The sequence below is a fragment of the Cupressus sempervirens genome, chromosome 5 (genome assembly GCF_028749045.1).
Source record: "Cupressus sempervirens isolate cs-2001-9-10 chromosome 5, ASM2874904v1, whole genome shotgun sequence".
NCBI lineage: Eukaryota > Viridiplantae > Streptophyta > Pinopsida > Cupressales > Cupressaceae > Cupressus > Cupressus sempervirens.
In genome coordinates, this window is record NC_143122.1 from 920,067,416 (window position 1) to 920,081,741 (window position 14,326).

Sequence of the window (14,326 nt, forward strand, 5' to 3'; positions counted from 1 at the left end):
GCTCTCCCTATAAGAGGGCATAGGAGTAATAATTACTTTATAGGAGTAATAATTACTTTATTTGTGTCTTTTTTTGTACCTCTCCATTTTAATCAATATTGTATGTTTGTAAAAATGACACGATTTGAAACCTAATAAGAAGGAAATATATACGCATCAGGTGGAAAAAGTCTCATAGAAATAATAATAATAATAAATATAGTCAAGGCTGCCATGGTCATTTAGTAAGACACGCAATTGTTTTCCAAAGTTGGAAAAAATTCTTCATTTCCTCGGCAGACGGAAAGAAATAAAATATTTAGAAAGTGAAATTGGGCATGTTTCATTCGGAGGCAATACCTGTGCTTGGGTTTTGATCGAAATGACGATTTTTCAGTTTTCCTGAGTGCTCGTTGTTCTATAATTTGGACTGTGATTTTTGGAGGGTTTTATAGTGTTGGTGACATTGTCGAATCACCATATTACTTGGCGGTTCAATTAAAATGTGCATGCGAAGGGTGTAACTTGGTTGACTGTGGGAAACTAAAACTGCATTCAGTATGGGTAAGTTCTTGACTGATTTCTGTGCGTTGGGCGATGAGAAAATGACTGGAAATTTATATGGAAAGGTGGACGACTATTTTAGTCAGAATGAAAGCGTTAATGGGAACAGGCGAACCCTTAGGTTAACCCTTGCGTGTAATTTAGAGGCTGTCTGTGGAAACTTTGGAGTCTGTGGGTGCCAGATACAAAAGACAGCGTTGTGGGTCGATTTTGCAAGTTCAATTTTTCTTATATAGTTTTTAAGAACAAAATGCCTCTTGAAATCGAATACATTAGAGTGACAGTGAAATTTATTGTAGTGTGGGATTGAATATCCGAGGCTCCTTCCTAGTGCGTATGACTGTTGCTACATTATAAAAGAAGTCTCATTTGTTTTATGCTTCATAACCTTGGCTTTGCTGCTGCTCAGAAAAGAATAATAAGGGTCTGAGTGTTGTTCCTGAAGCCAATAATTGTTTAGAAGTAATCTGGGTACTCATTGCTGCTTTCCAGGTTATTTTGGCAACCTTGTTTGACTGTAAGTATACAGGGAGCTGCAACAGCGGTAGTAGAGGCAAGTTCTGTTGCTGCCACATTTAAAAGGAAGTTTCAATTGTTGCATGCCTCAATATCTTTTCTTTGCTGCTGCTCAAGAGAATATTTGTAATCAGATGTGCAAGAAGGGAAGCTTGTATCACGGTACTGATTTTGATCTGATAACTTCAATGGTGTAATCGTTATTTATTGTCCTTCTAGCTTATGATGTACTGATTTTGATCTGATAACTTCAATGGTGTAATCGTTATTTATTGTCCTTCTAGCTTATTTATTGTTCAAACTTTCGATGGCGTTATGAATGAGAAAACTCACTGTTCAAATAATCTGCAAAAACTCTTCTGATTATTTGGCGACCAAACAAAATCTGTTACATCCCAATTTTTGCCCTAATTTCTCTTAGTTAAAATTAGCCGTTGAACCAGAATAAATTTTCAAGTTCAAGTGAAGTTAGTCGTTGTTCCATCATGGTAGTTATAGCCGTTGTTTTATTTATTCATGTTCATGTGAAATTGAAGCAGTTATCTTAAGGCATTGCATCGTTTTAAAGAACTAAATGAATATATAGTTTTTAGCCGTTGTGTTCATGTGAAGTGAATATAGTTTCTAGCCATTGTGATCATGAAAATAAAAAAAAAATTTTAGTCGATGTTCAGTCAGTTATTATTTACGATGAAATTCCTAACGATATTATTTAACAAATTAGGAATTATGAAATCGATGTTTTGGCGAGAATGATTGTTTTGAAGGTTGCAGGATAAAGACTCGAGAAGGAGGGGAAGCATTGCGAAATGAGGTCATACGGAAATGGAATGATCATATGACCTAGTTATTAGGAATATCAGGTTTGATCAAAAGTCGCCATGGCAGGATCGTTAAAGCTTGACAACAAATAACAAAGTGGGAAGTTACATGAGCTAAAAATAATATAAGATTTTAAAAACTAAATAAGAAAATTCTTACCTTTATTTAATAGTACTATCATTTAATAATATATCATTATTTTGATTAAAATCATAATTAAATATTTGTAAAGTGTCACTATTATATTAGATATATAATACAATAATGTCACCTTATATATACTTAATTATAATTTAACCAAAATAATAATACAACATTAAATTATATTAATAAAACCTTTTTCCACCTTTTGTTCCAACGATTCATATTCCAATCGATGGAAATTCAAATCGCATTGTAGTCTTGTAACGGCAGAAGATGTAAAGCCCTGCAATATCAATTTATATGTGGTCTTTGTTGTTTTCGGGGAAGTAACAACAAGAAATCCGTCTATTCATGCTCTCGTCATGGTCTGAGGTTTCATTTTCTTGTAACCCGAGCTAGTGCATAATGAAAGTCTCTTTGCTGTGAGTAATCGGTCCTAAGTCTTCCTTCTAAATATCCATCGACCTCTCTGCTCAGCTTCCAACGTTTGCCTTAATATCTGGTTCCACCACGAAATCATTCATCTGAAATTACGTGAAGCCGTCCTTGCATACTTTCTGAGCTACAGACTTCAGTGTACGCTGAATACTTCTCCAAGCAGGGCGCACAGTATACTGTAGACAAGTAAGGGTGAACTGAAAATGTTTATATCTCCTTTGCATACGTTTCTTTTCCATCTCTTTTTCTGTCTTCTTTTCTGAGTCGGGTTGAATCACTGTGAAGAGGATGAATGTACAAATTGAGTCATAATTCCACACTTGTGCTTATCACATTAGTATAATATCAATCGAGTTTTGCAAACGTTGTTTAGCAATAACAGTAAGTAATGTCTAAGACAGTGTTGATAAAGAAATTAATAAGATCTCTGATCTCTTTTTGCTGTTTGATTTTATCTCAATGTTATTTTTTTTTGTGTAAAACTTTACCAATATCAACCCATGTCATAAATCTGTGGAGTTATGTTATGAATTGTTATGTATCAATCCATCAAACCAGTAATAAAGATCAAGTCTGAGTACTAAGGAAGATTTGAGAAGGCAGAACCAAAATCTTATGATTAAGTATAAGATGTAATGGATTCAGGCACCGAGGAATCACCGATCTAAAGATTTGCTGATGGTGAAAGGTGTAGATGAATTTGACACAAGAAAAATAAGAAAGATTATCAGTAATTGTTAATAAATAAATAATCTGATTAGCTCATGTAAATCCACTTTGAAGAATTAATTGTCAAGCTGAGCGGTGGAGATTGGGTTATAAAAATCCACCTCTGAAATCCTTGGCCAGGGCGATAAAAGGGCGAACATGCCACAACAAAATGATTGCGTTGTTGTCCTGATACTTCAGCTATTCAATCGAATAGTTGTTGGGACCTCAACCCACCTGAGTACTTCGATGACTGGATCGATGAACATCCCAAGCCTGACCTCAGGGTAGGGAGGGCCGTTCTATTTATTTAGAACTTGTGGGGATAAGTAAAAAGGTCCGCGGTTGGGAGGTTAAGCCTACGTTAATGCTTATCCTCTCACTAAAGTCAAAGCTTGGTCAATTAATTGGAAAAGTCTTTCAAGTAAATCAGTACGTATCTTTGTTTTATTTAAGTTTCTTTATTTCTATATGTATATAACTGAAAGATTCTTTCCCTGTAATTAGATGTATAATAAATTGATTCTTTAAGTATATTAGATGCAGTTTTCTGACAATAATTTAGATTAGAGTTAAAATTCAGTATTCTCAAATAGTAGAATAAATTTGATAATCAGTAATAAAAATAGATATAGAGTTTTAGATTAACTTCAGTATTAGTTTAGATATATCTCATCAGATAATTAGAATATTAAATTCAGCTGATTTGTAGTTGTAGAATATCCTGATGTTACATAAAGATGTAGAATATCCTGATGTTACAAAATCTTTTAAGCAAAAAGGGGGGTTGTAAGCTACAAAGGAACAGTCTAGCTGCTTTAACTATGCCATCATAAACTCCTTTGGGCATTTGGAGCACTGAGAAGAAATAGTTAGGGACGGTAGCCATCATTTCTTTGCTCATGGTGATTCTTCTTGCAAGAGACAGTTACCTTCTCCGTGAAGTCACCCTGTTGGGATAAGGTGACTCAGCCTTACCATAATTTTTTGTTTTATTTATGCTTTCATGGAAAGTTGCTAAATAAAATTGGATTCTTCCACAAGAAAAGACTTGGAGTAGGAAAACAGAAAGCTTCTATTTTTTGGTGATTTATTCTATTATGCTTTGTTTTTTATGCAAGGGTGTGCATAAGGAAGTTTCTAAAATAAGTTATAGATGCGTTGAATGTAGACGCTTTAGAAACTGTTTCCTCTTGTACGAAAACTCTATAAGTACAAGGCATTGTTGTAGAAAATTATGGGGTGTGAGCATTGTTATGCTGTCGGAATTGTTCTGGATTTGATATCACAGTTGAATACTCTTGGAGAGTTGTGACTCTGTAGATTGTATTGTAACTATTGTTGCTGATAATACAATTGAGTTTGGCTTTGGAGTGGTGGGTTTTTTCTCGAGAAGGGTTTCCCACGTATATCTTGTGTTTTGTGTTTATGAGTTGAATCTTTCTATATGTATTTATTTAGCTTGCAGTAGTTTAAGTTTTTGTGAGATAAATTTCAGCATCATCTCTCTTGTTAGATTTAGCATTTGGTAGCGTTTCCGCCCTTAGGCTTCCTTTCAATTGGTATCAGAGCCTGGCCAACTTTGTTATTATTGTTGGGTAGACAGGTTTTTTGTGCTGATCTAATTTCAGTGGGAGTTTTGCAAAGGTTTTTTTTTCATAATCCTTATTGCAGGTTAGATATGGCAAGCACATCCAGTAGAGTAGAGATGGATAAGTTCAATGGCAGCAATTTTGAGTTGTGGAAACTTAAAATGGAGGACATGCTTGTAGATAGAGATCTATGGGATGCGGTTTCTTCAATGAAACCTCAAACTAAATTGCAAGAAGAGTGGGATAAGGCAGATCGAAAAGCCAAGGGTTTGATAAGACTTTGTTTGGCTGATTCTGTACTCTTGAATATTCATGAAGAGAAGACTGCAGCTAGTCTTTGGAAAAAGCTTGGTGATATTTATCAAGGAAAATCCTTGGTAAATAATTTATTTCGAAGAAAGAAGTTGTATTCTTTGAGAATGGATGAAGGAGGTTCTATTGCCGATCACTTGAATGCGTTTAATATGTTGATTGCTCAGTTGAATTCAGTTGGTGATAAGATTGATGATCAAGATAAGTGCATGCTTATGTTATGTTCTTTGCCAGATTCATGGGACCACCTTGTTATGGCTATTGGAAGCACAACAACCACTTTCAAATTGGAGGATGTGGTTGGTTCACTGTTATTTGAAGAGATGCGAAAAAAGTCTTCTGAGATGGCTAAGGAGGCCCTTGTTGCTCGTGGTAGAACAATAGAGAAAGGCAAGAAAAAGGACAAGAAGGGAAAATCCAAGTCTCCTGGTACAAAATCCAAGGCAAAATGTTGGAACTGTGGCAAAATTGGACATCTTCGAAGAGATTGCAAAGAGGAGAAGAAAAAGAAAGGCAAAAAGGATATCTCTGATTCTGATACTGATAAATCTTCTCAAGATGATGTAGATGCTTTTGTTGCAGCCTTGGCAACATATACATCAAAAGATATTTGGTTGATAGATTCAGGTGCTTCTTTCCACATGACGTCTCACAGAGATTGGTTCTCAAAGTATGAAGAGTTTGATGGTGGAAAGGTGTATCTGGGTGATAACTCTCACCCGAATATTGTTGGTCGTGGTAGAGTCAAGATCCGATTCCCTGATGGTAGAGTGAAAGGGATTGATGGTGTACTGCATATCCTTGGTTTAGGAAGAAACCTAGTTTCAGTCAGCAAGCTTGGTGATGTGGGTGTGCAGATTGTTTTCTCAAGTGATGGATGCAAGATGACAAGAGGTTCTATGGTCCTTGCTAAGGGTGTTAGGATTGGCACCTTGTATAGGCTGGATGCATGCACAATTTAGTGCAATAACACTTCTGTGAAGTCCAAGAAAAGGGCTTTAGATTCTTCATCGTCACCAGCAGATCAGGAAAAGAAGAAGACCATTGTTTCTACATGTAATGGTTGTGTTTTTTGGGTACCTAAGGGTGCTAATACTTTGGAGATGAAGCTCCCTGTTGAGAAGACAATGTTATGGCACCAAAGACTTAGTCACATTGGTGAAAAGGGTCTTAGAACCTTGAAAAATAATAGCCTTGTTGAAGGCCTTGATGATTGTAATATGGAGTTTGACTTCTGCGAACATTGTATTTATGGTAAACAACATCGTGTTTCCTTTTATTCCAGTTCTCACAAGTCTTATGGGGTTTTGGATTATATTCATTCAAATGTGTTTGGTCCAGTTAATGTTCCTTCGATATCTAGATCTTTGTATTTTGTCTCATTCATAGATGATTATAGTAGAAGGACATTTGTGTATTTTCTCAGAAGTAAATCTAAAGTTTTTAATAAGTTCAAGGAATTTAAATCCTTGGTTGAAAATTAGATTGGTAGAAAAATTAAGTGTTTGAGGATTGATAATGGTGGTGAGTTTTGTTCAGCAGAATTTGATAGGTTTTGTAAGGATCACAGAATTGAGAGACATAAGACAACTCCATACACCCCACAAAAAAATGGAGTTGCAGAGAGGATGAATAGAACACTGATGGAGAGGGCTAGGAGTATGTTGAGTGGTGTTGGTCTTGAACAAAAGTTTTGGGCTGAAGTAGTAGCCACTGCATGTTATTTAATTAACAGGTCTCCTACTTCAGTACTTGTTGAGAAGACACCTATGGAAGCATGGTCTAATAAGAAGCCCTCTTTGAGACATCTCAGAGTCTTTGGTTGTGAGGCATATGCTCATGTGCGAAGTGTAAAAAGATCAAAGTTGGAGAACAAGGCAGTTAAGTGTATCTTCATTGGCTATGGTGTCGGTGTGAAAGGTTACAAGCTTTGGGATCCAGTTGCAGAGAAGGTACTCTATAGTAGAAGTGTTATATTTTGTGAGCTGAAACCTTCCATAGTTCTTTTGTAGCCAGAGAAGGAAGAGAAGCAGAAAAAGGAAGTAGTTCATTTTCCTACTACCTCTAAGGGAGAAGAACTGCGAGCTCTTGATAGACTTGAGAATGAGGAGAGCTTAAGTAGCTCTGGAATTTCTGAAGAAGAGCAAGAACCTGAACCTCAAACTTTGAGGAGGTCTACTCATGATAGACAACGACCTGATAGATTTGGTTATTCACCTGAGAGGTTTGGATATTCTTTGTTGGATTCCAGTTGTATATTTGCTTTGATTTCTAACATTGACAAGCCTAGGACTGTTAGAGAGGCTATGGGTATGAATGATATAGATTTCTGGATAGAAGCCATGAATGAAGAGATGGCAGCATTGAAGAAGAATGCTACATGGGATTTGGTACCTTTGCCTAAAGGACGAAAACTTGTTGGATGTAAATGGGTGTTCAAGAAGAAAGTGGGTCCAGATGGTAGTGTTGAGAAGTATAAGGCACGGTTGGTTGCGAAGGGCTATTCACAAGTGGAGGAAATTGATTATGGTGAAATATTCTCTCCTATAGCAAAGTTGACATCCATTCGATTATTGTTATCACTTGCAGCAGCTTATGATTTTGAAGTTGAGCAAATGGATGTGAAAAGACAACATTTCTTCATGGTGATTTGAAGGAGGAAATTTATATGTCACAACCAGAGCATTTTGTTGAAAAAGGTAAAGAAAATCTTGTTTGTAAGTTGAAGAAATCTCTATATGGTTTGAAACAGTCTCCTAGAATGTGGTATCAAAAGTTTGACACCTGTGTTGTCTTTGGGATTTCTGAGATCTAAATCTGACCATTCTGTGTATTATAAATCTGAAAATGGTCACATTCTTATCATAGTCCTATATGTGGATGATATGTTATTTATTGGGAATGGTAAAAGAATGATTTCAGATTTGAAGTCTTAGTTAGTAGCACAGTTTGAGATGAAAGATCTAGGTGCAGCCAGATATATTCTTGGGATTGAGATCATTAGAGATAGAGCTAGCAGAAAGCTTTGGATGAGCCAGAGGAAGTATGTAAACTTTGTGTTGGAGAAATTCAGCATGACAGCTTGCAAGCAATTAGTTGTTCCAATATTACATGGAATAGAGTTATCTAAGGAGGATTGTCCAAAATCTCCTACTAAAATGGAGGACATGTCTCGAGTACCTTATGCGAGTGCTGTTGGCAGTTTGATGTATGCTATGGTTTGTATAAGACCAGACATTGCCCAAGCAGTGGGAGTCCTTAGTCGATATATGGCTACTCCTAGAAGGGTGCATTGGGATGCAGTTAAGAGAGTGTTCAGATATTTGAGAGGCACATCTAAGTATTGCTTGTGTTTTCAAGGTAACTCTTTTGTATCTTGTCGTTCTATTTGCATTCGTGGATATGTGGATTCAGATTGGGCAGGCGACATTGATAGCAGAAGATTCACCAGTGGATATGCTTTTATGATGTTTGGTTTTGCAATTAGTTGGATGAGTAAGCGGCAAGCTGTAGCTGCTTTGTCTACTACGGAAGTAGAGTACATGACAGCTACTCATGCTTTTGAAGAGGCCATTTGGCTTAAGAGATTGTGTTTTGATATTGGTTTTGATGCAGGACAGATTACTATCTATTGTGATAGCCAAAGTGCTATCTGTTTAGCAAAGAATGCTATTTTCCATGCCAGAACAAAGTATATTGATGTACAGTATCATTTTGTTCGTGATATGGTGGAAGATGGAAAGGTGAAGTTAGAAAAGGTTGTGACTTTGGAGAATCTTGCGAATGCACTGACAAAGCTAGTGAACATTGAGAAGTTTAGATGGTGTGTTAGTTCTATGGGCCTTGGGGCCTGTGCTGTGATACAACAACTCTTGTAAGGTCTTCGTCAAGTGGGAGATTGTTGGGATAAGGTGACTCAGCCTTACCATAATTTTTTGTTTTATTTATGCTTTCATGGAAAGTTGCTAAATAAAACTGGATTCTTCCACAAGAAAAGACTTGGAGTAGGAAAATAGAAAGCTTCTATTTTTTGGTGATTTATTCTATTATGATTTGTTTTTTATGCAAGGGTGTGCATAAGGAAGTTTCTAAAATAAGTTATAGATTTGTTGAATGTAGACGCTTTAGAAACTGTTTCCTCTTGTACAAAAACTCTATAAGTACAAGGCATTGTTGTAGAAAATTATGGGGTGTGAGCATTGTTATGCTGCTGGAATTGTTCTGGATTTGATATCACAGCTGAATACTCTTGGAGAGTTGTGACTCTGTAGATTGTATTGTAACTATTGTTGCTGATAATACAATTGAGTTTGGCTTTGGAGTGGTGGGTTTTTTCCCGAGAAGGGTTTCCCACGTATATCTTGTGTTCTGTGTTTACGAGTTGAATCTTTCTATATGTATTTATTTAGCTTGCAATAGTTTAAGTTTTTGTGAGATAAATTTCAGCGTCATCTCTCTTGTTAGATTTAGCATTTGGAAGCGTTTCCGCACTTAGGCTTCCTTTCACACCCGACTTTGGATCGCTAAGTAGATCTTGTTCCAAAATAAGATTTGTGAGTCTTTGTGACAAAAGGGATACAAAGATAGTTACAAGGAAGGTTGTCCTCCCTTAAATTCCAAGATGGATAGAATGCGACCACTAATCAACGTACTAGTATGTTGGAGTAATTTTTCTTTACTTCCCCGGGTTAACCGCTTGACCCCATAACCTGGTAATTTTCCAGCACATATTTAATACATTTTGCTTCTCTAACAAAAGGCTCTACAAATAGTAATGTATTATCTGCAAACAAGGAATGTGTATAAGAGATATACGACTATGGATTAGTTGTCCCTAATGATTTATTTGATCTCCTTGTTGCGCCCTGTGGGACATAGAAAAGAAGCCAGCCAATGAATCATTTAGTTTAACAAAGACTCTGCACTATTGAGATACAATAGATTCCGTTTGCACCATTTTGTTGTAAAACCCAATTGCCCCTAGACTTCAAGAGATCCCAATTTACCTTATCACATGCTTTCATCATATCTAATTTTATTATTGATGTAAAAAATTTCTGTTGATGAATAGAATGTAGAAATTCATGTGCTATTATTGCTCCTTCAATAGTCTATTTTCTCGAGACAAAACCACCCTTCTCTTTTGATGTAATACCTAAGAAATGTTTTGCAAGCACTTTTTTTTGAAAGAGGGGTAAAATTTTATCCGAGAACAAATTAGTAGTACAAAGTAGAAGGCCCAGAGCCCACCTACAATATCAACCACCAAGCAAAAGATTCAGAAGGAACAATACAAAAGGCCATTACATAATCCTTCCTTCCAAGACTAGCCTCTCCAAACTCTCAATCCAATTTGGGGATAATCCCTCCCAGCCCACAACATCTCCCCTTTGCTAGTCAAAGTCCACTTTGCTAGACACTCAGCCATTCTGTTCCACTCCCTAGGAATATGACAAAAAGAAATTTAATTCAAGGAATTGCATAGGCTCAAGATCTTGTTAAAGAGTTTTGCAAGCCTTAGGGTAATAGCTTATGATAAAATTTTCTAGATGGTGTTGCAGAGATAGATGTGACTAAACTTTGCAAAGCTGGTAGGATTTGATTTTTGGGTATTAAGACAATGTGAGTAGTATTGAGATCCTTTTACATTGTCCCAGTTCTATGTGATTCCTCCAAAGTCAACCAAATATCTTTTCAACCAAAATGCCAACAAATTTGATAGAATACAAAAGTAAAATTGTTAAGATCCTGGGGCCTGTTGTGAGGTTTTCACACCATTGCCCCAAAACTTTTGAGGACCCCCTTTTTTCAGGCAAACTTTGGCAATTTTTGCGGTGTTGGAAATTTTTCGGTTGCCTTAGCAAATTTTTTGGAGTTGTCTAGAGGTTTTCAATTTGAAAATTTTACACTTGGGATGCCTTCGGGTCAGAAGAGATTTGATTTGGTTTATTTTTCACCTGGTGCAAAACTTGAATTTTTTCGGAACATATAATTTTATCCTTAGGCCAAATAGAATTAAAAAACAACAATTTTTTTCGATGGTTAGTTGGTAGGATAAATTGCAAATTTTGGACTTAGATGGATTTTTGAAAATTTGAAATAATTGTATAAGCTTGAGCATTTTCAAAATGAATTTGTTAGATTTAGTTGTGTTGGAAAATCTTGAATTTTTTGGTGAAAAAGGAAATTTTTGATAGTGAAATTGAAATTGGAGTTTGAATTTTGATCGTTAGGAAAAGGATTAATTTTGTCAAAAAATAAAATTGTATTGCAAAATTGAAATTAGATTAAATTGCAAAATCTCATTAATTTGGTTGAAATTTAGCCTAGAGGATTTTAGAAATGTTGAAGGAAGTCGGTAATTTGGAATTGAAAATTGATTTTGGCTTGTTAAATTCAATTTTAATGATATTTTAATTGTCAAAACGTTATTAAATGAAAATTTTGACATCTCCTAGGCTTACCTTGTTTCTATTTTGCAATTCTTGATCAAACCTAACAACTAAATGGGCCAATTTCAGTATAGGGCTAAGTAATTTTAATATTGCATTTAAATCTAGCATTAATTGAGGGACTAATTTAATTTTGTTTTCCCTTCATGTAGGTCGGCCCACTTGGAGAGGAAAAATCTTGGTATAAGAGGGGCTTCCACCTCTCTTATTTCCTCATTCCTTTTTCCTCCTCCTCAGATGTGCGATTTTCTCCTAAGGAAGGCAAATTTCAGCATGCGCAATTTTTGGGGCAGATTTCTCCATTTCTTGGCGGCATTTTTTCTCCTTCTTGCTTGGGCAAATTTCTGCCCTAGGACGAGAGCAGATCTGATTTTTTCCAGCTTGGGTGATTTTTTTGAAGTCTGATTTCTCCTTCCAGAATTTGGCGATTTTATTTGGTGAAAGTACAACGTGATTTAAGATCTGATTTTTGGCAAGTGTGGGCAATTTCGAGGAAGTTGAAATTCTGATTTTTGCTAGGGCATCATTATTTGTAAGGAGGATTGAGATTTCTAAGATTTGATTTGAACTTGAAGAGGACTTGATTATTGGTAAAGGTAGATTTAAGGTAAAATTCTATTCATTTTTAGAGGTGAAGATTGATTTTAAAGGCGGATTCTATTTCTTGTTCTTGCTTGGTCTGTTTCCCTTATTTTCTTCTTGCACTCATCATCCACCACTTCATCATTCCATTAATAAGCTGAAGTTGGCAGATATAAGTGTAGATTCATGATAGGACATTTGGAGAGGCTGAAATAAGCTAGACCACCCTAGAATTGAAGTTGGGAGATATAAGTGTCCTCTATCCTAAGGTAATGAAGAGGTAGAAATAAGTGGTAGTCCCATCCCTAGGAAAGAAGTTTGGAGATTTATAAGTGTAGAGATAGGACTTGGAGAGGCAAAAATAAACTAGATTCCATTAATAGAAAGAAGGTTGGAGATTGATAAGTGTAGTCCATATCATTTAGAATGAAGGGGTAGAAATAAGTTTTTAGGATGGTAGAGGTTAGTGCAAGCAAGAACCCAAAGGGAATAAATACCAAAAAAGACAAGGAAAACATGATGCCTAAGACCACCTTCTTGAAAGTGAGGTGAATAAGTGATACCAATATCAACATTGTAAACATGGTACAATTGAAGGATAGATTGAAGGGACAATCCCCCATAGCGAAGAAGATCTACAAGAGTGGAATTGTACACATGGCGACTTTCCCTCCTACATTGCCTTGTCCGGAATTGGTAATGGAATGTGCATCTCGATTTGATATTGTGACCAAGTTCATCATTTTCGATGAAGGGAAGAGAGTGTTGGCTAACAGTAGTGGACAAGTGGTCGAAGAAGTATTCAGTTTTTTCCAGTATAAAGGCATGACAGTGGTAATGATGGATTAGGCGACCAAGTTATTTCAGGAAAATCAAGAGGCCTACTTCATTCATCGAAAGCAAAATTGGTTACACAAAGGCAAGAAGGGAGTTACCAGGTCATCAAAGCTCATCGAGTCAAATTTCAAACCAGAGTATAGCGATCTTATTGTGTTTTTCAGCCAAATCATGGGCGTGGCTCAAGGTATGCAATTCGAAAACTAGATGTACTACTTTATGGATGAAATTAAAAATGGAAAGAGAAAATTTGATTGGGCTAGAATTATAAGTGAAAATCTAGAGTTGCAACTTAGGGCGGTGCAAAATCAAAAGCAATTCCATATGGGATCCTATCTTTTCTATCTGATTGCGAGACTATATGAAAATCTTGGACTTAAGGCCTTAGGAGTGATTGGCAATGGGCTGGAGCAATGCTTGGTGCATGAGTACTATCCACAGCTTCATTTGCACAATGCCAAAGATTATAAGATGTTTTATGACGCCTTTCCCATGAAGACGATAAAGATATTACAAGGGACACCTGCTAGGAGACTCTCATCAGAAGCGGAAGTAAAAGTTAAGAAGTATGGGAGTTGTTTCATCCAATTTCCACAATTCACATATATTAGAGTGGTGGGAATTACAGTTTGTCCCAAGAGACTTCCAAGGTACCCACCCGACAAGATAGTTTTGATGCAGTTGGTTAGGCAACTTGAGCATTATGACAAGATGATGAAACTTAAAGGTGAGATAGGGATTACCTTTTCATTTGGAATAGGCAATGATACTTGCCCCAAACCTGTCGCCTTTGTAGCTACAGAGAAAGAATTAGAATGGTATCATCTAGGATGGTATAGAGCAAAACAAGGATTCGATCCTAATGGTCTTATCAAGGCATCTCACGAAAACACATTCAAACATATTCCTACTATAGAAGATTTTTGGGCCAATGCAAAGGCTGACTTTCATGTGAGAAAGCTAGCTTTCTCGAGATTGTCAGTAGGCATGATGAGGGCAATCAGATGGAGAGGCCTTGGAATTCCCGATCAACTAGAAGAGGATGAAAATGTGCTAGGAGAGGATTATGATACAGTGGATGGAACAAAATTGGGTCCAGTGGATTGGGATGATCATCAGGATCCTTCCTTAGAGGCAGTTACAAGGATAGTTGATCTACACACTGAGTCGTGGTATAATGGGAAGTTAAGGCAATTACAAAGTCAGAACGTACGCTTTACTTATGAGAAGATGAAACTGGAGGAAGAAGGTTCAACAGAGTCAGTCAGATAGAAAGGTGAAGCCAGTAGCCAACAACCAAGAGCGGTTAAGTACAAGAAGAAAAATTTGGAGGTTGAGAAAAGTAAAGAACATTAGAAACCTCCTGCAAAGAGACGAAAT

General features: G+C 36.5%; 1 pseudogene across 1 annotated transcript in view; it reads left to right on the plus strand.

Moving 5' to 3' along the window:
* Positions 1–217: 217 nt before the first annotated feature.
* LOC149558961 (protein ACCELERATED CELL DEATH 6-like) overlaps positions 218–14,326 on the plus strand; it is a 48,013-nt pseudogene continuing 33,904 nt past the window's right edge. Inside the window, exon 1 of the transcript XR_016365089.1 lies at positions 218–1,221. The product of XR_016365089.1 is annotated as a protein ACCELERATED CELL DEATH 6-like (transcript). The remainder of the gene's footprint in view (positions 1,222–14,326) is intronic.